Source organism: Musca autumnalis, unplaced genomic scaffold (assembly GCF_047663935.1).
Source record: "Musca autumnalis isolate F117 unplaced genomic scaffold, ASM4766393v1 scaffold_5, whole genome shotgun sequence".
Taxonomy (NCBI): Eukaryota; Metazoa; Arthropoda; class Insecta; order Diptera; family Muscidae; genus Musca; species Musca autumnalis.
In genome coordinates, this window is record NW_027412088.1 from 148,312,823 (window position 1) to 148,339,788 (window position 26,966).

The window sequence follows — 26,966 nt, forward strand, 5'->3', positions numbered from 1 at the left end:
GAAATCTCAATTCCACATTTCAGGATTCTAGGTCTAACCGTTGACCCAAATCCAAATTATACCAAATGCAGTGCTTTTCATATCCATAAGTACGAATTTCCAAAACTACCTCAATCCTACACTTCAACATTAATCTCAATTACGAATTTAAGGTTTTCAGCTCTATTCGTTCACCCAAATCCAAACTGTACCAAATTTAGTCTTTTTCTTACCCGTAAGTAAAAATTTGCAAAACTTACACCCCAACAGCAAGCTTAATTCTAAATTTCATTATTCCAGCTCTGTTCCTTCACCCAAGTCCAAATATGTTACTTTTTGTACCCAGTACGGGTTTTCAAAACTACTTCCACTTTACACTCCAAATATAGCCTACGAAGTACGAATTTCCAAATATAGCCTACGAAGTACGAATTTTCGTAACCATAAGTACGAATTTTCAAAACAACTTCCATTCTAAAATCCAACAGTAGCCTTAGTTGAATATTTCAGGATTCCAGCTCTATCCGTTCGCCTAAATCATAATTGTACCAAATTTAGTTTCATTTAGTACATTTCTAGCCCATAAGTTCGAATTTTCAAAACTACTTCGATTCTACTCTCCAACAGTAGCCTTAGTTCAAAATTTCAGGATTCCAGCTCTATCCGTTCGCCCAAATCGTAATTGTACCAAATTTAGTATCCATTTAGTACTTTTCGTACCCATAAGTACGAATTTTCAAAACTACTTCCATTCTACCCTCCAACTGCAGCCTTAATACAAAAGCTTCAGGATTCCAGCTCTATCCGCTCAACCTAAATCCAAATTGTAAAAAATTTAGTACCATTTAGAACTTGTCGTACCCATAAGTACGAATTTTCGAAACTGCTTCCATTCTACTCTCTAATAGCAGCCTAAATTCAAATTTCAGGATTCCAGCTCTATCCGTTCGCCCAAATCGTAATTGTACCAAATTTAATACTTTTCGTACCCATAATTTAAATTTAGTATTATTTAGTACTTTTCGTACCCATAAGTACGACTTTTCAAAACTACTTCCATTCTACCCTCCAACTGCAGCCGTAATTCAAAATTTCATGATTCAAGCTCTATCCGTTCAACCTAAATCCAAATTGTACCAAATTTAGTACCATTTAGTACTTTTCGTACCCATAAGTACGAATTTTTAAAACTGTATCCATTTTACTCTCCAACAGTAGCCTTAGTTAAAAATTTCAGGATTCCAGCTCTATCCGTTCGCCCAAATCATAACTGTACGAAATTTAGTACCATAAGTACGAAATTTCAAAACTACGCCCATTCTACTCTCCAATAGTACGAAATTTCAAAACTACGTCCATTCTACTCTCCAACAGTAGCCTACTCTCCAACAGTAGCCCAAATCATAATTGTACTAAATTTAGTACACATGTGTACACTTTTCCTAAACCACCTCCTCATGTCAACCGTACCTTTTAACCTTGATTCTCACAAAATTTCAACCTTTATCCGTTCACAAAATACGAATTGGTACCAAAGTTATTACACTTTAGTACATTTCGTAGACTTATAGTTTGAATTTCTAAAAATCCTTCAGCACATCTTTCCTACACTCCATCAGTGACCTTCATTCCAAATTTCATTTCTTGCCAAATACAAACGGTACCATATTTAGTACCTTCTAGTACTTTTCGTAATCTTCCTGTTCAAATTTCCAATAACACAGACTTATCTTACCCCTTCGGACCAAGAGTGATCCACACCCAAAATTTCAGGATTCTAGCTTCAACCGTTTAGTCTGGGCGTTGATGAATCAATCAGTCAGTTAGTCAGTCTGTCAGTCAGTCAATCACTTTACTCTTTTACTCTCATCTCTCGCTTCTAGTGCATGTTACATACTGTAACGGAATTAGATTTAACTAATCTCCGTGTAAACGTGTCTTTATTCCCCGATATGATTTGTAGAAAATTAGACCTGGGAAGTTTTTGCGGATTCTGAAACTACAATGTTCATAGATGAGAAAAATCAAAAAAAAAAAATCGCCGGAGCACTTTTGAAATAAATCGCGATTCAACTTGACATTTTTAGCGATTTTTAGGTTGTCACGATTGTGCTTGGAAACCGCAAGACCTATCGAATTGTAGCTATGAAAATTCTCTACAAGATTTACCCTTATAATAATTTCATAGGGTTTACCGTTATTGAGATATAGAAGTTCAAATTGATACAATGTATTGACTGTATCGCTACCTTATAAAACAATGACAATGGTGCAATGGTGCGCCTTATACCCTAGACCAGCGTCAGGCACCAAACTTTTCTATAGCATACTTTACGGGGTGTCATTGTGTGAGTGCATGATTTTTCAATGGGTTGTATTGTATGTGTGGAGAGAGCAACGTTAAATGAGCTCACGTGGGCGCTCTCTCGCCTGACGCTGCCCTAGACAGACGGCAGCGTTATAGCACGGTTACACTACAGTTTTTTGCACGGTTAACCCACTTTATGAGGATTTATAGTTTAATCTGTTCAAATCTGACCTGATTTGTCATACAAAAATTAAATCCTCTCACGACTGGGTTTATTTTAAATCCGGCACAAATCCACCAAAAATACAGTGTTGTATTCGGTATTTGTGCAAAACAAGTAAAAAAGTATCAGTCGGCTATGCCGACAGAGTTATACCCTCAGCCTGTGCAAATTGAAACACTTTTTTCACAAAACAAGTAAGAACGGCGTTAAGTTCGGCCGGGCCGAACTTGTTATACCCTCCACCACAAGTTGTATTGAAGTAAAATGGAATAATTTGTTTCCTTTCTTGTATGAAGAAGACTTAATACTAAATTTCAGCAATTTCGGTAAAACAATGTGGGACAGCATTCTATGGGGGCTATTTCAAAACGTCGATCTATACCGACAAATTTCTTACGGAAAGTTTTTATGCTCAAAGAAGACTAAATACCAAATTTCCTATATTTCGGTAAGAGAATGTGGCTAAAACTTAAAAAATACCGAAAATCAAGAAGTACGCTTCTATGGGGATATAGGAAGACGTGGACCTATACTGATAATACTCTTCTGGAATATTTTATAACTCTTGGAAGACGAAATAACGAATTTCAGCCATTTCGGTTGGATATTGACGTAGCAATCTTCAGTATTACGAAAATCGGGAGATACCGTTCTATGGGGGCTATATCGAAACGTCGACCCATAACGACGAATTTAAGACAGAAATGGGGCAATATGAAAGCGTGGACCTGTACAGACATATTTCTGGCGAACAGTTTTATATCACATTGAAGATTAAATACCAAATTTCAGCCATTTTGGTGGAATATTGAAAATACAACCTTCAAAATACGAAAAATCGGGAGGTACCTTTCCATTGGGGCTATATGAAGACGTGAAGTTTGAGTACCCCCAACGAAGTCTAAATACCAAATTTCAGCCATTTCGGTGGGGTATTGAGGCCACAACGTTCAAAATACCGAAAATCGGGAGGTACCGTTCTATGGGGGCTATATGAAGGGGTGGACCGATACCGACAAAATTCCGGGGGAAAGTTTTATACCCCTAAAGAAGACTACGTACCAAATGTCAGCCATTTTGGTAGGATAATGAAGCTAAAACCTTCAAAATACCGAAAATCGGGAGGTACCGTTCTATGGGGGCTATATGAAGGGGTGGACCGATACCGAGAAAATTCTGGGGGAAAGTTTTGTACCCCTAAAGAAGACTACGTACCAAATTCCAGCCATTTTGGTGAGATAATGAAGCTAAAGCCTTAAAATTACCGAAAATCGGGAGGTACCGTTCTATGGGGGCTATATCAAAACGTGGACCGATATATCACATTTTCAATACCAAACATCCTGCAAGTAATAAAAACTTCTGTACCAAATTTTGACTCTCTATCTTTAAAATTGCGAGCTGTATCTTGATTTCAACAGACAGACAGACGGACGGACGGACGGACTGACGGACGGACTGACGGACGGACGGACTGACGGACGGACGGACTGACGGACGGACGGACGGACGGACAGACGGACATGGTCAAATCGACATAGAATTTTATGCTGATCAATAATATATATACTTTATAGGGTCTCCGACGAATATTTCGATGTGTTACAAAGGGAATGACAAATTTAATTATACCCTCCATATGGTGGAGGGTATAAAAAAATGTATTTAGGGGATTTCAAAATTTTGGTCGTATGAACAGACAAAAATGTTGATTAGGATTAAAGTTCAAAAATTGTGCGGAAAAGGTACTTAAAGGAATGGACCGACATAGACCATGGGGGTGCCATAGGGGGTTTTTACACCATTCGGGCTGTTTTCTCAAGAAGTATGGACTTGCCCCTGAAACAACTTTTACCATCGTAATTGAGGCAGCGAATGTAAGTTGCTTCAACAAAAATCAAAGTGATTCAATAGCAGGTCTTAAAGTGAACTTATCCAAAATGTTGTGTGGGAGGTACGGGATCGAGTGAACAAATATAGTCCATATTCGAACCTGATCTATATCTGGTATAAATTATGAGAATGTGTAAAGTATGGACCAAATCGGTCACTCCCATCAAGAGTTATCGTGGTCCAATTTTTCCGAACATTTTTGAACTTTTGTGGGGTATGCACCTGAAGGAGTGGACAGATATGGCTTATGGTTTGTTTTTCAACTTTCAGACTATTTTTTCAGGAAGTATGGACTTGCCCCTGAGCAAACTTGTACCTTCGTATAGGGGACAGTGAATACAAGATGTTGCAACAAAAACCAAGGCGATTCGAGAGCAGGTCCTAAACTGAACTCTTTCGAAATTTTGTGTGGGAGGTACTCGAAGGAATTTACCGATTGAGTCCATATTGAAACTTCATCTAAGTCTGGTAGAAGTTTCAGAATGTGCAAAGTATGGAGAAAATCGGTTACTCCCATCAAGAGTTATCGTACGCACAAATTTTCCGAACATTTTCGAACTTTTGTGGGGGAGGTACAGGAAGGAGTGGACCGATATAATCCATCTTTGAACTTGAAATAAGTTTGGACAAAATATTACGAAAGCCAAATTTTGGACCGAGTCGGCAGATCCGTTCAAGAGTTATCTTGCGCTCCAACCACTACACACGGTGTCATAGCGTTTTTTGTAACTTTCAGGCTATTTTCTCAGGAAGTATGGGCTTGCCCCTAATGAAACTTACAGCGTCGTATAGAGGACAGCGAATACAACATGCGTAAACAAAAATCAGAGCGATTCGAGTCCAGGTCCTAAACTGAACTTTTCCGAAATTTTGTGTGGGAGGTACCCGAAGGAGTAGACCGATTGAGTCCATATTGGAACCTGATCTAAGTTTGGTAGAAATTACACGATGTGCTAAGTATGGACCAAATCGGTTATTCCCTACAAGAGTTATCGTGCGCACAAGTTTTGCGACAATTTTTGAACATTTGTGGGGGAGGTACCTGAAGGAGTGGACCTATATGGCCCATCTTCGAACTTAAATCGAATCTGGACAAAATATTTCGATACCCAAAATTTGAACCGAATCGATTGATCCGTTCGAGAGTTATCGTGCACACCAGCCAGCCAGACAGACAGACAGACAGACGGACGGACATTGCTAGCAGGGACGTACGCAGGATTTCATTTCGGGGGGGCCCAACTTGACCAAAAATCATGAAAATTAAAAATGTTGTGTATCGTTACTTAAAGCTATTTTTAAGGGTTTTTAGTTGATTTTATGTATATTCAATATTACCACAAAGTATATACATTCAATAGAGAGAGATCACAATATTTTAGATACAAGATAGAAATTTGGAACTGATTATAATATACTAGTCATTGGATGTTTTGAATTGAAAATGAACCATATCAGACCACGTTCGGTATAGTTTCCATACAAAAGTTTTTAACAAAATTATCCAATAGAATTGAAGCAATAACTAAAAAATCTTTCAAATGAATATTACCCATATAGATGTACGTTTTGGTGTATCCTAGATTTTTCAACCACATTAGCTCTTATTTGGCATTTTGGGTTCTAAATCCCGCAGCGAATAGCTTTCGAAAGATTTTCTGTAATTCGTATTTAAAAATATCGTCAGTAATATGGATTTTGGAAATCCTTTTGGTGGGAGAACTTCCATAAAAAGAGTGGTGAAAATAGATCCACGTTGGAACACAGGGATTGCATTCGCGAATATGTCGAATAGATATATACAGTGATTGGAGGATATAAACAGTTCGATCCGACGCCGTTTCTTCTTTAAAGTACATATATCACACACTAACTTCAGTGCCATTAAAAAAGTCTTGTATTATTGTAAGAAAATAATATTCTTTAATGTCATAAAAACACCAAAACTTTACTATCTTACCAGAAGTGATAGAGTCCGTGAAAGGAGCCGGGCGTTGCAATCTATGACTCATAGACTCCGAATCCAACTCTCAGTATTGTTTGAGACTACGCAAAAACATGGCCCAATAAATATCTCTAAAAAGAGCTCGGCAACATTTTAGCTAAATTCTGAAGAAATAGGTTAAGTCGAAAAACTCCATCTGATACATCAATGGTTGTTGTTCCCGCTTATTTCTATCTTAATTGTACGACTAGATGTTTATGGACTCGATGACCTTTAAAACTTTCCAAAGTCCAATCACTTCTGTCGGCACAGAGGAGACAAACTGATGAAAATTCATAACTTTTGTTTTCTGTAAAACAAGTAAAAAGTAACAGTCGGGTTTGCCTACAGAGATATACCCTCAGCCTGAGACTTTTATATATAGACAGAGCGAATACGGGCTACGTAGCGAATTTTTTTCTATAAATTGTGTAGCCAAGAAGTTTCAGAATTTCGTCTCCTGTTTCGGACGTTTAAAATTTCCAACAATAATTTCGAAACATTTGGGGTGTATAACTTCACGATTGTTGGCGTTACGAACCAATGCTTATGTTGTGCTCAAAAATGTGACTTCTATGAAAGCGCAAAAGTTTTGCACTTTTGTACAACCGATACCTGAAAGTATCGACTGATATAGTCCATTTTAGAAGTGGACCTAATTTTGGAATTCAATTTAGTTGGTCGGCGTAAGATTTAGAGCTTTTGGACCAATCCTGACATACCATGGACGTACGCACTAAAAATACAATATCGCTGTAAACAAGACCCCAAGAAGTACCATTGGTCAAAAAGTGCAATGGCTCATCGAACAGCCCTTAAACTACACTAATGTTGAACTTTTGTGAGGGATGTATCCGAAGATGTTGTCTCCCAAATAGACCCACTTGGTACTTGATATATGTACGTAATTTTAGGATGTTTATAGTTTCGGTCAAATCGGATAATTGAAATTTTGTGTTGGAGGTATCTGAAGGAGTGAATCGATATAATCCATATTCGAGGTCTCGCAAAAATCGAATTGGACTTTGCTCAAGATTTTAGGGAACCATTTTGAAGTCTGGTGCCCTAAGGAAGTTTGGACAAAATATTGGACCAAATCTGCTGATCCGTTCGAGAGTTATAATGAGCACGAGCCTGGAACTGGAATAAATCGACTCCAAATTGTTTGACGCGGGTTTCGTCAAAACATATGATTAGTCTAAGAACATTATTTCGATTAGGTAAATTTTTATCGTGATGGTTCAAAAGGAGTTTACAACTGGGAAGTTTTTGAGGATTCTGAAACACCAATGTTCATAGATGAGAAAAATCCAAAAACAAGAAAAAATCGCTGGAGGGAATTTTAAATAAGTTCACATTTTTAGGTATATTTTAGGTTTTCCCGATTTTGCTTGGAAACCGCTAGTCCTATCGAAATGGGGCTAAAGAAAATGTTGTAACTTTGAACATTTGTTTGATTTGTTCATAGATTTTACCATTTTTGAGATAAAGAAGTTCAGGACACATTTTTGGGTTTTTTGTTAGGTTTTCACGATTTGCTTCAAAACAGTAAGTCTTATCGAAATGGGACTACAGAAAGTAGTATAGCTGTGAAAATTCTCTACAAGATTGGGATTCGTAATTTTTTACTCGGTTATACCATTTCTGAAATATATAAGTTTAATTGTAGTCATGACATTGTTTTATAAGGAGACGATACACTCAGTGAATTGTCCCAATTTGAACTTCTATATTTCAAAAATGGTAAAACCCACGAAAATATCATATAAAAACAATATTGTAGAGAATTTTCACTGCTACAACATATTCTTTAGCTACATTTTGATATGGCTTTTGGTTTCCCAGCAAAACCGTCCAAACCTAAAAAACCCTAAAATTGACATTTTTTCTCATCTAAGCTTCTTTCATTTAAAGTTGGTTCAAGAGCACCGTGATATACAATACAAATAACAGCATATTTTAATATAATACCATATAACCAAAGTTTAAGCACTAATTTCGTTTACGGTTGTTTTCAACTACAAATTTGTTACTGATAGGAAAAATTCAGATTGGCATGCTATTAGCAGATATTATCACTTTATAATGCACAACAATACATTTTTCTCCATTATTTTATTCCACTGTTTAGCAACAAATTGATATAAACTAGGAATACCAAATTTTGATTAAGGGAGTAAAACAATTTTCTAAATGGTTTTCGAGATATTCTCCACGAAAAACCCTTGGTATGTCGTTCATATTGTCCAATAGACATTTCATTTTATGTACTTCTAATCCGCACAATACTGATTTGTAATCGTTTTGAATACAAAATGAGTTTAAAGCCTCAAGACCTTTATATTCATTACAGAATTTCAAAACACTGGCATGACATAAAGAAGGAATTCAGTTTTGCTGGAAGTTTCTCTAAAAAGAGTATTCACACAAAAAAAATTAAATATTTCTTAGACTACTTGTTGACAAAGTACATTTTCAGTACAGAACCTTCAGAACAATGTCAGTTTTAATTTGAAATTTCAAAAACAAAAATTATTTTAGAGAAAAAATCGTAAGAATTTGTTAAAGTAGCTAAAAAAAATTTTGTCGGTCCAAACCATTTCGGGGGGGGCCCGGGCCCCCCGTGCCCCCCCTGCGTACGTCCCTGATTGCTAGATCTACTCAAAATTGTCTGAAACGGATATCGTACAAACATACTTGGGGTCTAAAACCATTATTTCGATGAGGCACATTTTTGGTCGTATCAAAGTGTAAATACCCTCTTTAGCCTAAAGGCTGAGGGTATAAAAATCCAACTCTACTCAAAAAGTACCAAAAGTTGCAACTGTTTTTGCAACAGAGTTAGTCGTGTTTTACACGTTTACGATTGGTCGCATGAGATTTTATGGAGTTAAAAAATCTAAAGTTATTTTAAAATCATAAAAATATTTATTTTTTTACATTAGACACTTTTTTAACAGAAAGTATGCTTGATACCATGATACAAAAATGTATCGCTGTGTGTAAAATATACCAATATGAGCAAAGAGGGGACGATATCTCATACGAGAAATTGTAAAAGTGTAAAACACGACTTTATTAGTTATTTTGTATGTATACGTAAACAAACATCAGCTGACAGTTTATATCCTCGAAAATCTAAGTGTAACCAGCAAAGATTAACCCACTAGATCTATTAAACCCAGTGGGTTAACCTTCAATAGTTTAACCGGGGTATTAATTTGCATTAACTGCCTTAATTCAAATTAATTCGTGCATTATCCACATTCACAATTCACATTATACACATGCGCAAAGTCAAACTGAATTTAAAGGGCATTTAGGTATTTCAATATGGCAATACCGTAGAACAGAGCCAATATTCATATGAGGGAGAGAGCATATTCATGCTCTGAGACACAAGGAAAACAAAAAAAAAAAAAACAGTGCAAACAACAACAAAAAAGCTATCAGCTGTTTCGTAAATGCTGAAGCTGTCGTCTATCAGTCTAAAATTAAATTAACATCTTAATGCAAATTAACGCTGCTGTCTGTCTAGGGTATTATCCACATTCCTAATGCACAAAATCAAACTGAAATTAAAAAGCATTTAGGTATTTCAATATGGAAAAACCGTAAAAGAGAGTCTATATTTATATGAGGGAGAGGGCATATTCATGCTCTGAGACACAATGAAAACAAAAACTTACAGTGCAAACAACAGCAATCAGCTATTTCGTAAATGCAGAAACTGTCGTCTGTCAGGGTAAAATTAAATAAAGTTCTTAATGCAAATTAACGCTGCCGTCTGTCTAGGGTATTAACTAACTTTAAGTGAAAACCTCTATGTTTTACTGTTTTTGAGATATGGTAAATTTCAAATTTCCTTTACAATTACATAGAAAAAAAATTAAAAACTTTTTTGGCAAGCACATCCGCCATTTTTAGTACATGTGTTACGAAAAAAATCGTGGTTTCAAATCTGTTCGCGTTCACAAAATTGGATGCTGCACTCAAAAGTTATATGCGGTTTTACTCTCTTGTAAAGAAAAAATATTTAAAAATTTTCGCGGAAAATCAAAAAATATTGAAGAAATTTTATTTATTCTAAATCAGAGTCCAAAAAATCTCTAAAAAAATAATTTAGAAAAACGTACAGAATCTAGACAACGCGTAGAAAAATGTGAGACCAAAATTATAAAGATCGCGTTTATAACTTGCATATTACAGCAACAACAAAGAACGGAAACTTATTGTTGAAAATTATTTCAAAATTATATTTTTGGTTAAATACGAAAAATTTGAAAAATAAATGTTGGGAGTTATTCTATTATTTCGCTAAATTTCGATCCAAATCCTGAAGTATTTTGCTTAAACTTCTACGAGAAAAGTAATTAGTCATCGTGAAAGTAGAGAGTAATATTGAAATTACAATCAAAGAAAAAACATAGAAGTTAAAAACAGTATATTTCGCGAATTGGTTTAAATCAGTTGAGGTGAATGTGCTTTTCGGATACAGGGAGTCCATGTCTATCAATATGCATGGATTTTCCCATGTTTCATTCAGCGGCCAAAGTGTGCCACCAGTTGCATCTTACTTTTCAAAAAACCTTCAAGTGGGCAAAAATTACGAGATGTGCATATGATTATAAGGTGCATCCGATTTCAATGGCCGCATATTAAAAATACGTCAATATAAATTATTTTAGACAGATTCGTCAAGAACTGCGGATGTGCCACCGGTTTCTATTTTGGGATAAATAGGGATATTACGCCTGAATCTTTGTATTTTGTGACACACCTTTTTGGGAAATATTATAATCGCGTATAAAGGATTACATTTATGTAAAAATAATCAAAGAAAATCGCGGTTCAATTCGCGGAATTGTCAAAATATATTTTTTGCAGATTTTCCTACTTTCAAGGTATCTATATCCGGCGTTTTAGTGGATAAATTCGACCGCGGAAGAGCTCATTAGATCCGGCACGTAGAAAAACTAACGCGGGGTTCAGGGGTACCTGTACGACAGTTCTAAATTTTAAAGCAAAAAATAGGTTTTTTCAGAAAATTTAGGCACCAAATGTTTGCTTTGGACTCCTATTACTAGAAAGCTGTACGGAGCACACTCATGAGATATACATCGAACGATGTGGAATTACGAGTTCTACAATCCCATAAACTAGTTTGGATTATTATCTAGTTGCACCGCCTAATTATAAGAACAATTCGAAAAACACTAAAATCAAAACTTCAAAATGTCAGCATCGATTTTAGGGGGATGCAGTGTATATATCCAAAAGTCATACACTAGAACCATATTGCCCTAGGGGTATTGTTTAGTTCTTTCTTTGAGCACAGGTTCCAATTTTGCGTGGTTTGGCCAGAAATCAAAAAAGAATACAAAAAAAAAAACATGTTTACTTCAACACATTTTTCCCATTTTTTTATATTACCACCAACGCAGCTTCCACGAAAATTATTTGTTATGGTCCATATTATGAGATCGTGGCTAAAACACTTCAATTAATACAAATATATTCACATTTTATAAAATATATTAACAGTTCGCGACTTATTAAATGGTGAACCTCAACTTCAACGATTGAAATTTTTTTTGAATATTACCATATATAGATGTTCAGGTCACATTTTCAGCTTTTTGTTAGCTTTTCACGTTTTGCTTGAAAACGGTAAGTCTTATCGAAATGGGACTAGAAAGAATCTTTTAGCTGAAAAAATTCTCTACACGATTGGCTCTCTTATTTTTGTCCTAGGTTGTACCATTTTCGAGATATATCGGTTTAGGTTGGAAAATTGCAATCATGACATTTTTTTAAGGAGGAGATATAGTCAGTGCATTGTCCCAATTTGAACTTCTATATCACAATAACGGTAAAACCTATTAAATTATTGTAGAAAATGTTCATAGCTACAACATTTTTTTTTTGTCCCATTACGATAGGAATTACGGTTTCCATGTAAATCCTAAAAAACTCAACTAATTTCGACTTGAATCGCAATTTATTTAAAAAGCGCTCCGTTGATTTTTTTGTTATTGATTTTTCTCATCTATGTACATTGTAGTTTCAGAATCCGCACAAATATCCCAGGTGTAAGTACTTTCCATTTAAAGTTGCTTCAAGAGCAACGTGTTACTTTAATACTATTTTCAAAACCGACTTTATTGACTAAGCACACAGCTTTTCTCTATTAAGCATATAGCTTTCCTTTACTTCTTTTTTAAACAACTGTTCAGTTTGACGTCTAAAACACAACTAACGCGCTATTGCTGAATTCCCTTGTATTTATCCCAATCGCCTCTGGTTCCCGATTTTTCTAGACAGATAATCTGGTAGCTTTAAGAACACCACCAATTTAACAGTGCAACAAGCACACAAACACGCACTCAGCGTACAACAACGCACACATATATGGGTGAACAGCGATAAATGCAACCCTGTTGGACTTTTATCAACCAGTTGATAAAATGGTTGATAATAAATCGATTATTTTTAAACTGACTGTAAACTGGTTGTAAAGTCATATAGAGATCAACCACTTTGAGCAGAAAAAATTTCGACAATTGTCCATTTCTGCACTACCTTTCAAATAACTTTAAATTGGTTGAAAAATTATATAGAGATCAACCACTTTGAAAACAAGAATAGGTACCTTCTACAGAGTATTTGTGTATGACGAAAAAATAAGGAGAACATGTTTATAAAATTCACATTTGCATTTTCTTAATAACTTTCATATAAATTCAGCATCCAATATTAGAAGTCAGTGTTGATGGACTGAACATATTCGTACATATTATTCATATTGTTCTGGTACGAAAAAGGAACACGAAGCAAAAAATATACAGTCCTACAGGGAAGTGAATCGAAAGCACAACAATGACGTCACAACGATAACAAAATAAACATGAAAAGATTAAGAAAAATCTATATGGTAGTTGTTCTTGTTTAAATAGATTAACTTCGTAATAAAAATTTACATTACAATTAAAATTTTTGAATTAACGAAAATACAACTAAATTAACTTAAACCTATCAGTTAAATTCGTAACAATACAATTGCACAAATACATAATACCCCTTACGACAATGTGTGTCGGGTATAAATATTCAGGATTTTTAGGCTATTACCTTGAGGGTATTTGCCACCTTGGAAAATGGTTTATGTTTTCTCACCTGAAAATCGGAACTATACTCCCAGTATGCTAGGCAGAAATACTGACCACGGTGTTACCAAAAATAAATGAAAATTCTTTCCCTATATCGTTTTTGGTGAGAGGTATGGTCACGCTGCATGATTATCATCATTGTCATACCCTCAGCTTTTAGACTAACAAGGGTATAGGAAAAGCAATCGGAATGGTGAAGTGAATACGAATAATACATTTGCTCATATAATCAATCTACTTCATGGACCATGGACGGTACAAACCTACCCCGTTTCGTAGAAGAAATAGAGCCAAAGAGTCGACCCAAAGTACTTGGAGAATAACGTCTACAGATTTCTACGATGTTGTCCCTACGAAGCACTATGGATGACAGCATAGTAGGATGTAAAAATTTCAAGAGGTTAACTCTCGTAGTCCCTTGTGCTCACAAGCAAACAATAAATCCTGACGACTTTCGTTATATGAACTTGGAAGAGAGAACCAAAATAAATATTAATCTCGCAGGAGGTCACAATCATATGCACTGATGGGCAAATTGCGAGAGACTCATGTATTTTTTACACTTTTGTGTGTGAGGCAGAGCATTTCTGCCCATCAGTGATCATATGTTAAATCCTCCCTCAACTGCTTTAAACTCCACGTGTTTGAGAGGGAAAACTTCATATTTGTAGAGTGTTTTAGAAATCTTCAATAGGACCGATGCTCCTTAAATAGTTAAGCAAAAGAAGAGGAAGCTAACGATCTCCAAACATTGCACCTAGTAGTATATAATTCTATATATATCTTTGGGTACCTGTCGCACAAAAGATCAAAATCTTAGCTTAAATAGTGCGAATGATAAATCTCTAAGGGAGTGAACGCTTTGACACAAACAGTGCACTTTGTAATACATTATAGTCTTTATAATCCGCACAACGCGGTAATTCGGACAAGAAAAGGACGTACACTTTTCTCTATATTAGCCTGCATACTTCAAAAACCGCGTCCAAGTGGTATTCTTGCAAATATAAATAAGAAGAGATATGTTTTTTATGTTTTTATTAGGTCCACTGTTTATGATATTTCCCCAAAAACGGCTAAAAAATTTCTCTGAATACATCCAAATCTACCCTTGTAAACCTGGATATTCCGAATTTGGATAGTTAACAACATCAGGAGCACCGTTTTATGGAGGCTGTATAAAATATTGGCCTGTACCGACGAATTTCTGGGGGAAAGTTTCGTAACTCCAGCGAAGACTAAATACCAAATTTCAGTTATTCCCGTTGAACAATGTGGCTAAAACTTTGAAAATACCAAAATTGGGAGGAGCCTTCCTATGGGGGCTATATAGAATCATGGAACAATGCCGGAAAATTTCAGGTGGAAAGTTGTATACCACCAACGGAGACTAAATATTTAATTTCATCCGTTTTGATGGGATATTGATCACACAACCTTCAAAATTCCGAAAATCGGGATGTACGCTTCTATGGGGGTTATTTGAAGAAAAGGCATGACAGTTTAAATACCAAATTTCAGTCTTATCGGTGGTATATTGAGACCACAACTTTCAAAATACCGTATATCGGTAGGTACGGTCCTATGAGGGCTATTTGAGGACGTCGACCTATACCGGAACATTTTGAGTGGAAATATCAGCTATTTCGGTGGGGAACGAAGACTAACTACCAAATGTCAGTCATTTTGATGGGATATTGAGCAGCAACCTTCAACATACCCAAAAACGGGAGATACCTTTCTATAGGGGCTATATGTAGACATAGACATATACCGAAAATTTCAGGTGGAAAATTTTGCACCCCCAGCCAACACTGAGTACCAAATTTCACAAATCTCGGTGGGATATTGAGGACACAACCTTCAAAATACCGTAAATCGGGAAGTACCGTTCTATGGGGGCTATATGAAAACATGTACCTATACCGACAAATTTCAGATGTAAAGTTTTATGCCCTCAACGAAGACTAAATACCAACTTGCAGCCATTTTGGTGGTATAATGCCGCTAAAACCTTCAGTACAGGGACGTACGCAGGATTTCATTTCGGGGGGGCCCAACTTGACCAAAAATTATGAAATTAAAAAATGTTTTGTAGCGTTACATAAAGCTATTTTAAAGGGTTTTTAGTTGATTTTATATGAAATATTGATACAAAGTATATAATTTCAATAGAGAGAGTTTACAATATTTTAGATATACACTGCCGCTCACTTGAATAGAACCCCCCTGCAAAATATTTTTCAACCTCCATTTTTTCCGAATATACAAGATATGCAATTTTTAAGTTTTATTATATTTTGCTTCATGTGTTTGGAGTAAACTTAGTCATTCATTTGCATTGAAATCCAATTTGTATAAGAATTAAGCAAGGAAAACAAAATAAAGTCAAAAATTTAAGTAAAAAATTTGGCTCATTTGAATAGAACCCCCCTTTAAATCTTGCTAATACAGAAAGATTGTATTAGAATATCGATGCATATTCACTCTATATTGAAAACGAAGTACTTTCAGTAATATTCAGTAAAAGTATATCCCTCCTGATTAAGGATACACCCGTATATCCTGCTTTGGTAAGGATTCTTTAAATAATCAGGTGTAATGCCCAACAAAGCTTGCTTTTTTCATTCAACAAGTTTATTTTTGGAAGCGTGCTGTCTCCTTTAGTCGTATATTTTACGCATAAGTCATTCCCATACAGTTTAGACAATATTTACCACTGTAGAATATGGCGACCCCTCCAGGATATCCGCATTTCTTTTCAAAAATTTATGTTTTGATGACTCGAAGTGTACAAAAGTTTATAAAATCGTAATGAAATTTCCACTCGGGATATCCGAAAATGCTTCCCACTATTGGAAATGCCAGTTTTAGAACTCCTTTGTAAATTGTCGTGCGCATTTAGGGTGAAAGAAATTGACGCCCAAGTCCTTCATAATTAGTAAGGACTCTCCTCATAAAGTAAGCTATTGCATAAGTATATAACTAATTTTTTCGCGTATATTGAATGGAATACCATCTTCTAAATTGTTTCTTTAGCGATAAATGTGATTTTATGGTGCTGGAACGCTTTACTAATTATTAAGGACATGGGCGTCAATTTACTTCACCCTAAATGCGCACGACAACTTATAAAGGAGTTCTGAAACAGACATATCCAGTAGTGAGTAACATTTTTGGATATCCCGAGTAGAAATTTAATCACGATTTTATAAACTTTTGTACACTTCGAGTCATAAAAACTTAAATTTTTGAAAAGAAATGCGGATATCCTGGAGGGGCCGCCATATTCTACAGTGGTAAATATTGTCTAAACTGTATGGGAATGACTTATGCGTAAAATATACGACTAAAGGAGACAGCAAGCTTCCTAAAATAAACTTGTTGAATGAAAAAAGCAAGCTTTGTTGGGCATTACACCTGATTATTTAAAGAATCCTTGCCAAAGCAGGATATACGGATGTATCCTTAATCAAGAGGGATATACTTTTACTGAATATTACCGAAAGTACTTCGTTTTCAATATAGAGTGAATATGCATCGATATTCTAATACAATCTTTCTGTATTCGTAAGATTTAAAGGGGGGTTCTATTCAAATGAGCCAAATTTTTTACTTAAATTTTTGACTTTTTTTTTTGTTTTCATTGCTTAATTCTTATACAAATTGAATTTCAATGCAAATGAATGACTAAGTTTACTCCAAACACATGAAGCAAAATATAATAAAACTTAAAAACTGCATATCTTGTATAATTCGGAAAAAACTGGAGGTTGAATAAAATTTTGCAGGGGGTTCTATTCAAGTGAGCGGCAGTGTAACTTTGAAATTTGGAACAGAGTATAATAAATTAGTCTTTGGATGTTTAGAATTGAAACTAACCATATCAGAACACGGTTAGTATAGTCCCCATACAAAAATTCCGCCTGGTATTTTAAAGATTTTAACCAAATTCTGCAACGCATTTGACGCAATAACTAAACATTTTTTCAAATGAACATTACCCATATAGGTTAACGTTTTAATGTATCCCAGAATTTTTAACCACAGTAGCTCTTATTTGGCATTTTCGATTCTATTTCAAAGATTTTCAGTATTTCTTCTTCTTTAAAGTACATATCCATACATTAACTTCAGTCGCATTAAACAAGTTTTGTATTATTTTTGCCTTATTAAGTTATCAATTGAACACATTTTTACACGAGGACTGATTCTGACAAGAAGATCTATCTAAAAACCTATTAATGTTATTTGTATACCATTAATTAATTGAAATCAATAACTCCAAAAAAAAAGAATAAATCGAATCCCCGAGTGCAGATTGGGTTTGTACCGAACTATTGTTAGAAAATAATATTTTTTTATGTCATAAAAACATCAAAACTTTACTATTTTACCAGAAGTGATAGAGTCCATACAAGCCAACTAAAAAATTCAGAAAATTACATTTATGGTATGTTCCAGTACTGCAAGAATCTACTCATTTTTAGTGGTATAAATGTATAGATTCTTGCAGGTTCTGGAACAGGCATTTAGAAAAAAGGGAAAACATTTTTATCAGGAGTCGGGCGATACTAACTACGACTCATAGACTCCGAATTCTACTCGCAGCACCCCAGCAAAATGTTCGATGCCAAAGATGCCATTTAATCCTGGGTGCAAGTGATCTGGAATGTCATCTTTTTAGCATCTTCATCGACGAATTTTATATGCTTTGACATGTCATTTTCACCAATGCTTTGGAATGTAATTTCCACCAATACTTTGGCATGCCATTTTCACCAAAACTTTGCAATGACATTATCATTACGACAACGTTGGTTGTGATTTCGAGTCGTCGACAACATCAAGCCTATTGTAAATAATTAATTTTATATATTTAGAAAATGTGTATAAATAAAAACACAAAATTCATCTTTATTGGATCGATGGAATGGGTTCAAATGCTGATGAAAAGATCGGATCTTTCACGGCTTCCTTTGCATGGGTTCAAATGCTGATGAAAAGATCCGATCTTTCACAACTTCCTTTGCATTAGTTCAAATGCTAATGAAAAGATTGGATCTTTCACGACTTAGTTTGAACCAATGCAAAATATGCCATGAAATCACTTCATCGCATGGAACCCCTTCCTTCAAATTTTGCTGGGACTGTTTGAGACTACGAAATCCACATTCTGTTTCGGCAAAATTTTAGCTAAGTCCTGCGATTGTCTAACACATTTTTTGAGTTACGGGCAAAAATAGGTAAAATTTAAACGCAAAATTATATATGAAAAGTTCAATAAAAATTGACAACAGTCGGTAAAACTTTACGACTGCTTTTTATTCGTCGCTAACTTACAGAAAAAAATCGGTAATTACTAAATTATAAGTATTTTAATTTTACTGACAATTGTCGGTAACTCAAAAATTGAGTTAGAGAATCGCTGTACTGATATCCCAATGGTTGTTGTTCCGCCTTATTTCTATATTAATTGTACGATTAGAAGTTTATTAACTCAATGACATTTAAAACTTTCCAATGACTATGACTTCTGTCGGCACAGCGGAGGCAAACTTATGAAAATTCATAACTTTTGTTTTCTTGAAAACAAGTAAAAAATTATCAGTCGGGTTTGCTGATAGCCTGTGTAAGTTGAGACTTTTATCTATAGACAGATAGAATACGGGCTTCATAACCAAAATCTTTGTCCTATAAATTGTGTAGTCAGGGAGTTTCAGAATTTCGTGGCTTTTTTGGACGTATAAACTTTCCGACAAAAATATTTGGGTATAAAACTTCAAGATTGTGGGCGTTGTGATAAAATGCTTATGCTGAGTTCATAAGTTTGACTTCGATAAGAGCGCAAAAGTTTTGCACTTTTGTGGAGAAAATACCTGAAAGAATGGTCCGCTTTGGAAGTGGACCTAATTTTGGAAGTCAAGCCGTTATTTTAGTTGGTCACGGTAAGATTTAGAGCTTTTGAACCGTTATGTCAGGAAGCATGGACTTACCACGAAAAATTGAATATCGCAGCAACCAAGACCGCAAGCAGTAGCATTGGTCAAAATGTCCAATGGATTCTCGAACAGCCCATAAATTGCACTTATGTTGAAATTTTGTGAGGGAGGAATCCGAAGATGTTGTCGCATATAGACGCTCTTTGTACTTGATATACGTATGTACGTCCGGAAATAATTTTAGGATGTTCAAAGTTTCGGTGAAATCGGATATTGAAATTTTGTTTACGAGATACCTGAAGTAGTGAACCGATATAATACATATTCTAACCTAATCTATGTCTCGAAGAAATCATTTTAGCGAAATATTTTGTAGTCTTGTGTGAAAAGGAATGGACCAATATGACTTAAAGTTGAATTGATCCGTTCGAGAGTTCTCATGCGCTCGAGCCAGACAGAGAAACAAACTGGGCTAAATCGACGCTAAATTATTTGAAGCGGCTTTTGTCGAAAGATATGAGGAGTCAAAAGTCATTATTTCGATGAGGTACATTTTTATCGTTAGTCTAAAAGCTGAAATTACAGCAGATTTTAATACCATTTAACCAATGTTTGAGCATTAATTTCGTTTACGGTTGTTTTCAGCTACAAATTTGTAATGGTAGGAAAAAAATTCTGGTGAGTATGCTACTTGTAGCAGATATTAGCACTTCATGATGCACAACAATAAATGTTTCTCCATTAAATAAATAATTAAAAAAATTAAGGTAGTAAAACAATTTTTTAACTGGGTTCAGAGATATACTTTACGGAAAACACTTGATATATCGTACATTTTTCCAGTGAACATGTCATTTCATGCACTTCCAATCCGTACAATAATAAACTAGTCATTTTTTGAATACATAATGAGTTCAAAGCCCCAAGACCTTTATATTCATTATAGAATTCCTCGACCCTTTATTATTTGATAATGAAATTACAAGAGATAAAAAGTTATTCAGATTTTACTGGAAGTTTTTCTCATAAAGAGTATTTAAACAAATAAATTTAAATATTTCTTAGACAACTTGTTCATACATTACATTTTACATAACCTTCAAAACAATCTAACTTTTCTTTTCAATAACTTTTCCAATAACAAAACGCCACAATGCTTCAAATTCCAAAAAATAAAAATTCTTTTAGAGAAAAAACCTAATAATTTGTTAAAGTAGCTCAAAAAATTGTAGTCGACCAAATCATTTCGGGTGGGGCCCGGGCCCCCCGTGCCCCCCCCCCCCCTGCGTACGTCCCTGCTTCAGTATACCGAACATTGGGATATACCGTTCTAAGGGGGACATCAAAACGTGGACGAATACCAACAAATTTCTGAGGGAAGTTTTTGTAGCCCAGAAAAAGACTAAATACCAAATTTTAGCCACTTCGATGAAATAATGAGGCTGCAACCTTCAAAATACTGATATTCGGGAGATACCGTTCTATCAAAACGTTGACCTATACCGACAAATTTCTGAGAGAAATTTTTGTAGCCCAGAAAAAGACTAAATATCAAATTTCAACCACTTCGGTGGAATAATGATGCTAAAACCTTCAAAATACCGAAAATCGGGCGGTACTGTTCTATGGGGCTATATGAAGGCGTGGATCTATACCTACAAATTTTTGGGGGGGGAAGGTTTTATAAGCCCAATGAGTACTAAATACCAAATTTTAGCTATTTCGGTGTGAAAATGAGACTAAAACCTTCAAAATACCGAAAAGTGGACCTATATAAACATTTTATTGTAGAAATGTTTCTTAGCCTCTGGAAGCACAAAATAAAAAGTAACAGCCGAATCTGTGGTCAAATGGGACTAATACATTCAAATTATCTTAAAGTGACGCGTACTATATATTGGGCGTTATATTGGGGCTATACCAAAACGTGGTCCTATAAAAACAAACTTTGGTAGAAATATTTTCTAGCCTCTGGAGACACAAAATACCAAATTACAACAAATTCAGTGGTAAAATCGAACAAATATCTTAAAAATTCCTTAAAACGACGACGCGTCACGCGTCACTTTGTATGGGGCCTACGCGAAAACATGGACCTACATAGACCTCTTTCAATACAAAAAGTCCTACGTACATATAATAGATTTTACCAAAATTTCATCCATCTACTACAATCCGTTCGGACGCTAGAGTGATTTCCACAGACGGGATATACAATGTTTATTTCGAGTAGTTACAAACGGAATTACAAACTTAATATACCCCCCATCTTATGGTGGAGGGTATAAAAATAACTTAAGAAGCAAACCATAATAATTTAATATGTCACTTTAGCTAAATATAATTATATAACCCCCCGCCATCAAATCTCATTATGTTGCACCAGGTTAACCACTTGGTTATTCATTTCAATTATTGTCACATTCTCCTTAATGTTACTATTGTTACTTCTATTATTGCATTCATTGTCACCGGGTAGTGATTATTGTTATTCCCACTTAAACATCCACTAAATAGAGATGGTATTTACCGGGTATTTATTTGGGTATTTACTATATTGAATGGCAAATAAAACATTTTACACCCTATTCCTGGGTTTAGGTTGTAAATTCGTTTCAAAATGGATAGTTTTACAATACTTTAAACTAGTGGGTAAATACTTGGGTAAATACACGAGTATTTACCCAAGTGTTGGGTAAAAACTCATTAACTGCCGAACCACTTGACGTAGGATGACAAAATTTGGCTTACATCTTTCTTATGTCAACAGAACTTCTGGTACTGAACATGGGGTCTCTGGGTCCATGTTTTGATATACCCCCAATTATGCCGTACCTCCGGATTTAAGGTATTTTTCATCTATTAGCCACATTTTACAACCAAATTGGCTGTAATTTGGCACAGTGAGTCCTCAAGGAGTATAATATATCCTTGTACATAATTGTCAAAGTAGGTCCACGGTTTCCTGTAGCCCCCATATAAAGGTACCACGATTTCGAGTATTTACCAAAAAGTGGGTAAAAACTCATTAACTGTCGAACCCCTTGACGTTGGCTGACAAAATTTGATTCAAAACTTTCTTATATCAATAGTAATAAAGGTATTGAAAATGGAGTCCCTGGGTTCATCTTTTGATATAGCCCCCATATAGCCGTACCTCCCGAATTAAGGTTTTTTTCATCTATTAGCCACATTTTACAACCAAATTGGCTGTAATTTGGCACAGTGAGTCCTCAAGGAGTATAATATATTCTTGCACATATTTGTCAACGTAGGTCCACTTTTTCCTGTAGCCCCCATATAAGGGTACCCCGATTTCGAGTATTTACCCAAAAGTGGGTAAAAACTCATTAACTGTCGAACCACTTGACGTTGGGTAAATACTCGAAATCGGGGTACCCTTATATGGAGGCTATTAGAAAACGTGGACCTATGTTGAGAAGTTTTTGCAAGGGTATTTTCTACATATTGAGAACTCACTATGCCAAATTTCATCCAATATGATTGTACAATGAGGCAAATAGACAAAAAATACCTTAAATCGGGAGATACGGTTATATGGGGGCCATATCAAAACATGGACCCAGAGACTCCATTTTCAATGCTAGATATTCTCTTGACATAAGTAAGATTTGAGACAAATTTTGTCAGCCTACGTCAAGTGGTTCGGCAGTTAATGAGTTTTTACCCAACACTTGGGTAAATACTCGGGTATTTATCCAAGTATTTACCCACTTGTTTAAAGTATTGTAAAACTATCCATTTTGAATCGATTTCATAGCCTAAACCCAGAAACAGGGTCTAAGATGTTGTATTAGCGACTTAGTATAGTAAATACCCAAATAAATACCCTCAAATGGGTATTTACCCAATTTACCGGGTATTTACCCACTGTCCATCTCTACCACTAAAGCAGCATAAGCGGTAACTTCAATTGCAAATGTTTAGTTTTTTCTCGGCTCTAGAAATTTTTCTTTTTGTTTTGTTCACACTTCGTTGTGATGTTTTATTTTTGTTGGGTCTCTTCTTCGGTTCGGTTTGGGTATTTTGTTTTGGAGTGCTAATACACCAAGGATTATTGAACACTTTCATTCATGACTATTCGTATGGTATTTGGATTGCATTGTGAATTAAACATTACAATCCTCCTTTCATTGGAGCATTGAAGCATTCTTGGCTTTTATCAGATTAAAAGTTATAGAAAGCAAGTGAACAAACAAGTATAGAATTTAATTGATCATCATTGCGAAATTTGCAAATATAGAGAGTGTGAGAGGGAAAACAAATTTAAATTTAATAAAAATGTACCCAAATATTTTTAAATTTCCTTTTCCAAGGAGAAAATATTTAAATTATTATGTAGTTTATTTAAATAATTGTATGTTGTTGCGTAAAACTACTGTCGTTACGTATACGCCAACGTTATTGCAAAGATTCCTAATACGAGGTGGTCTTTCACGAAGCACTTGCTTAGTTGCAGTTGGGCCAATTTTGGTATTCAAATAGCAATTTTAATGTGATCTTCGTACAGCGACCAGAAAATATGATCTAGACGTTCCTCGCATGTTTTTCCTCGAGTTTTTACCGTTTTGCTATACAAAAACAAGGAATGCGTTGCAGTATGCAAATATGGTTCTATTTCTTACAGATAAGTTTTCGAAATGCCAAATAACTGCTGGTTTAGTATGGATATGTGAGTTAAACATACAATATAGCGAAATCAGGTGTTGATTTGATATAAGGACTATAAAAACGTCAAAATGAATGGTTTTTGACCACTGAAACTTTGAAATGTGAAAAAGATGAATAAATCAAAACACCCTAAGTCGATTGGTACCGTTTTAAAATGGCTTTACCAAAACAAGGACATGTGTTAAAATTTTTTGAATGACGAGTTTTCTACCACCAATGAAATCAAAGCCAATTTGCCAGTAAATTTGTTTGGAAATGTGATGAAAGTCCTAATTCATGCAGGCGTAGGGTATACCTCTGACTGCAAAACCGACTGACAATAACACTGTACCACATTTTCTAGGTAACTGTGTTCAAACAACTTTTAATGCGTTTTTTTTTATGAAAGTAGAGACCCAATCGACAAAAGTCTTATTAGAGGTTTGTGTCGTTAGATCGAGCTTAGATTTTATAGTCTCATATAAGCATGGCTAAATATTGACTTTTTAGAGCAAATTGACTTTTAGGGCAATACCTCTGAAACCAATTCTAATCTTGTTTTAGCCGCTGAGGCAAACTTATAGATTAGACTATTAAGAAAATGTTTGGAGAAATAATCGACTCGTTAAAATCCATTTATTGCCTCAAAATATATAATATATCTAAAAATTCCATTATTCGTATATTTCTCACCATATTTCCAAAACAGTTAAATTTTTCGTTGACTTTTCCTTGAAAAAATATCCTCTTTAATGAATGTAATACACAACTCTTCAGAATATTTCATTCTTGTATTATGTCTCTATTACGCTGTTTCTGGCATATTTTTAAAAGACAATTTGATAAATATTTCAACAATGCATTGGAAGCCCAAATATGAGAATTGTTTGAAATATATATTTTATCGGCGCTAGATGCAGTTTAGGGCGTACAAAAATAAGGCCCCATGAAATAACACCCCAAACAGAAATGAAAATGGACCCCACTTTTTGGTGTGTTTTTTCCATGGCCCCATACAAAAAGGCCCCAAAAAATAGTATATTTATGCCCCAAAATTTCATTGGGGCCAAAATACATCTTTGAAATTGGGGTGTATTCGGCAAATGCAATTTCACCACAAAAACCATTAGGCCCCAAACTAACCATTTACGCGCCAAAATATTTATTCACTTAAATTTGGGGCGTAAATGAAGCAACAAATTTGGGGCAAAAAGAATTTTTAAACATATTCATACAAAGTTTGTAATAACTAACTAATTGATGGCTATAATTTTTTATAATTTTAACATATTGTATTTGCAAAAAGGATTTTTAAAGATATTCATACAATAGTTTGTAATAAGTAACTAATTGATGGCTATCACTATACCCTACACAACAATGTGGAAAGGGTATTATAAGTTTGTTTTTCGTCGTAGACCCCCCATGTGGTATACCAAAATTCATATCTCGACGAGATAAAGCGATTTTGAGATGTGTGTCGGTCCGTCCGTCTGTCCGTCCATTAAAAATTGTACGCACGCTACAGCCTGCAATTATTGACCAATCTTCACGAAATTTTGTATGAAGGTCGAGTTCAGACCAGAATAGAACCCTATAGTTTTTGGCTATGATCGTGATATATTTAGGGGGTGAAATGGACCAAAAACTAAATTTGTATCCAATTTTGTAGCGGTAGTCTGATCGGCGCGAAATTTTATGTAAGGTTTGGCTTTACGACAGAGAAGTAGCTTGCAATTTAACCTGATGATCAGATAATATTTAGCGGGTTAAATTGACCAGAACTTTTGTGTGAAAATTGGTAAAGTTGTTTGTGAAATGACTATATCTTTATTCCTGGAAACTATGTTAAACCAATGTAAGTTAAATTTACAAGAATAACGCTTGACCTTTCCTTTGATGCTAATAATATTGGTGTACGTTGTCAAATAACTGAGTTACAGTTTTAATTGTGGGTAGTGTAACTGACAAATGTTTACACGAGGTAATAGTTTTGTTCAAGGATAGTGTCAATAATTGTTGTTAACGATCGGATAGTATTTAGCGTGTAAAACTGACCATAACTTTTGTGGGAAAATTATCCAAATTTAATTTTTAGTCAGTAATTTAAATTCAAGGGGCATATTCGGACGACTTACGAAAACTAAACTTGAAAACCAATTCTTGACCTCTCACTTGATGCAAATTATATCAATTTAACAGTTATATGGAAGGTGCTTACACCTGGGAATTTTTTGAAGATTCTGAATCTACAATGTTCATAGATGAGAAAAATCAAAAAAAATTGCCGGAGCGCATTTTAAATAAATCGCGGTCAATGTTCAATTTTTTTTCTATTGAAATGGGACTAAAAAATGTTCACTGCTACAACATTTTCTTCAGTCCCATTTCGATAGACTTACGGTTTCCAAGCAAAGTGTGACCTTCGACCACGATTTATTTAAAAATCCCTTTGTCATTATAGCCAATATTGTAGAGAATTTTCAATGTTTTAATATTTGAATAGGTATCCAAGCAAAATCGTGAAAACCTAACAAACCATATGAATGCGAGCTTTGATCGCGACTATTGTACTTTCAGAATCCACAAAAATGTGTAGGCACCTTCCATTCAAAGTTGGTTCAGGCGCATCGTAACATATAAGTGTGTTTTTCTTTATAATTTTGGTTTGTTTATAAAGAACTAGCTGAACCCGGCGCGCTTTGCTGCCCCGACTACGATAAAATATAATGGAATGCCATAATTATATTCAGGTTTTTAATATTTTAACGAATACATATAGGAGATATGAAGGAGT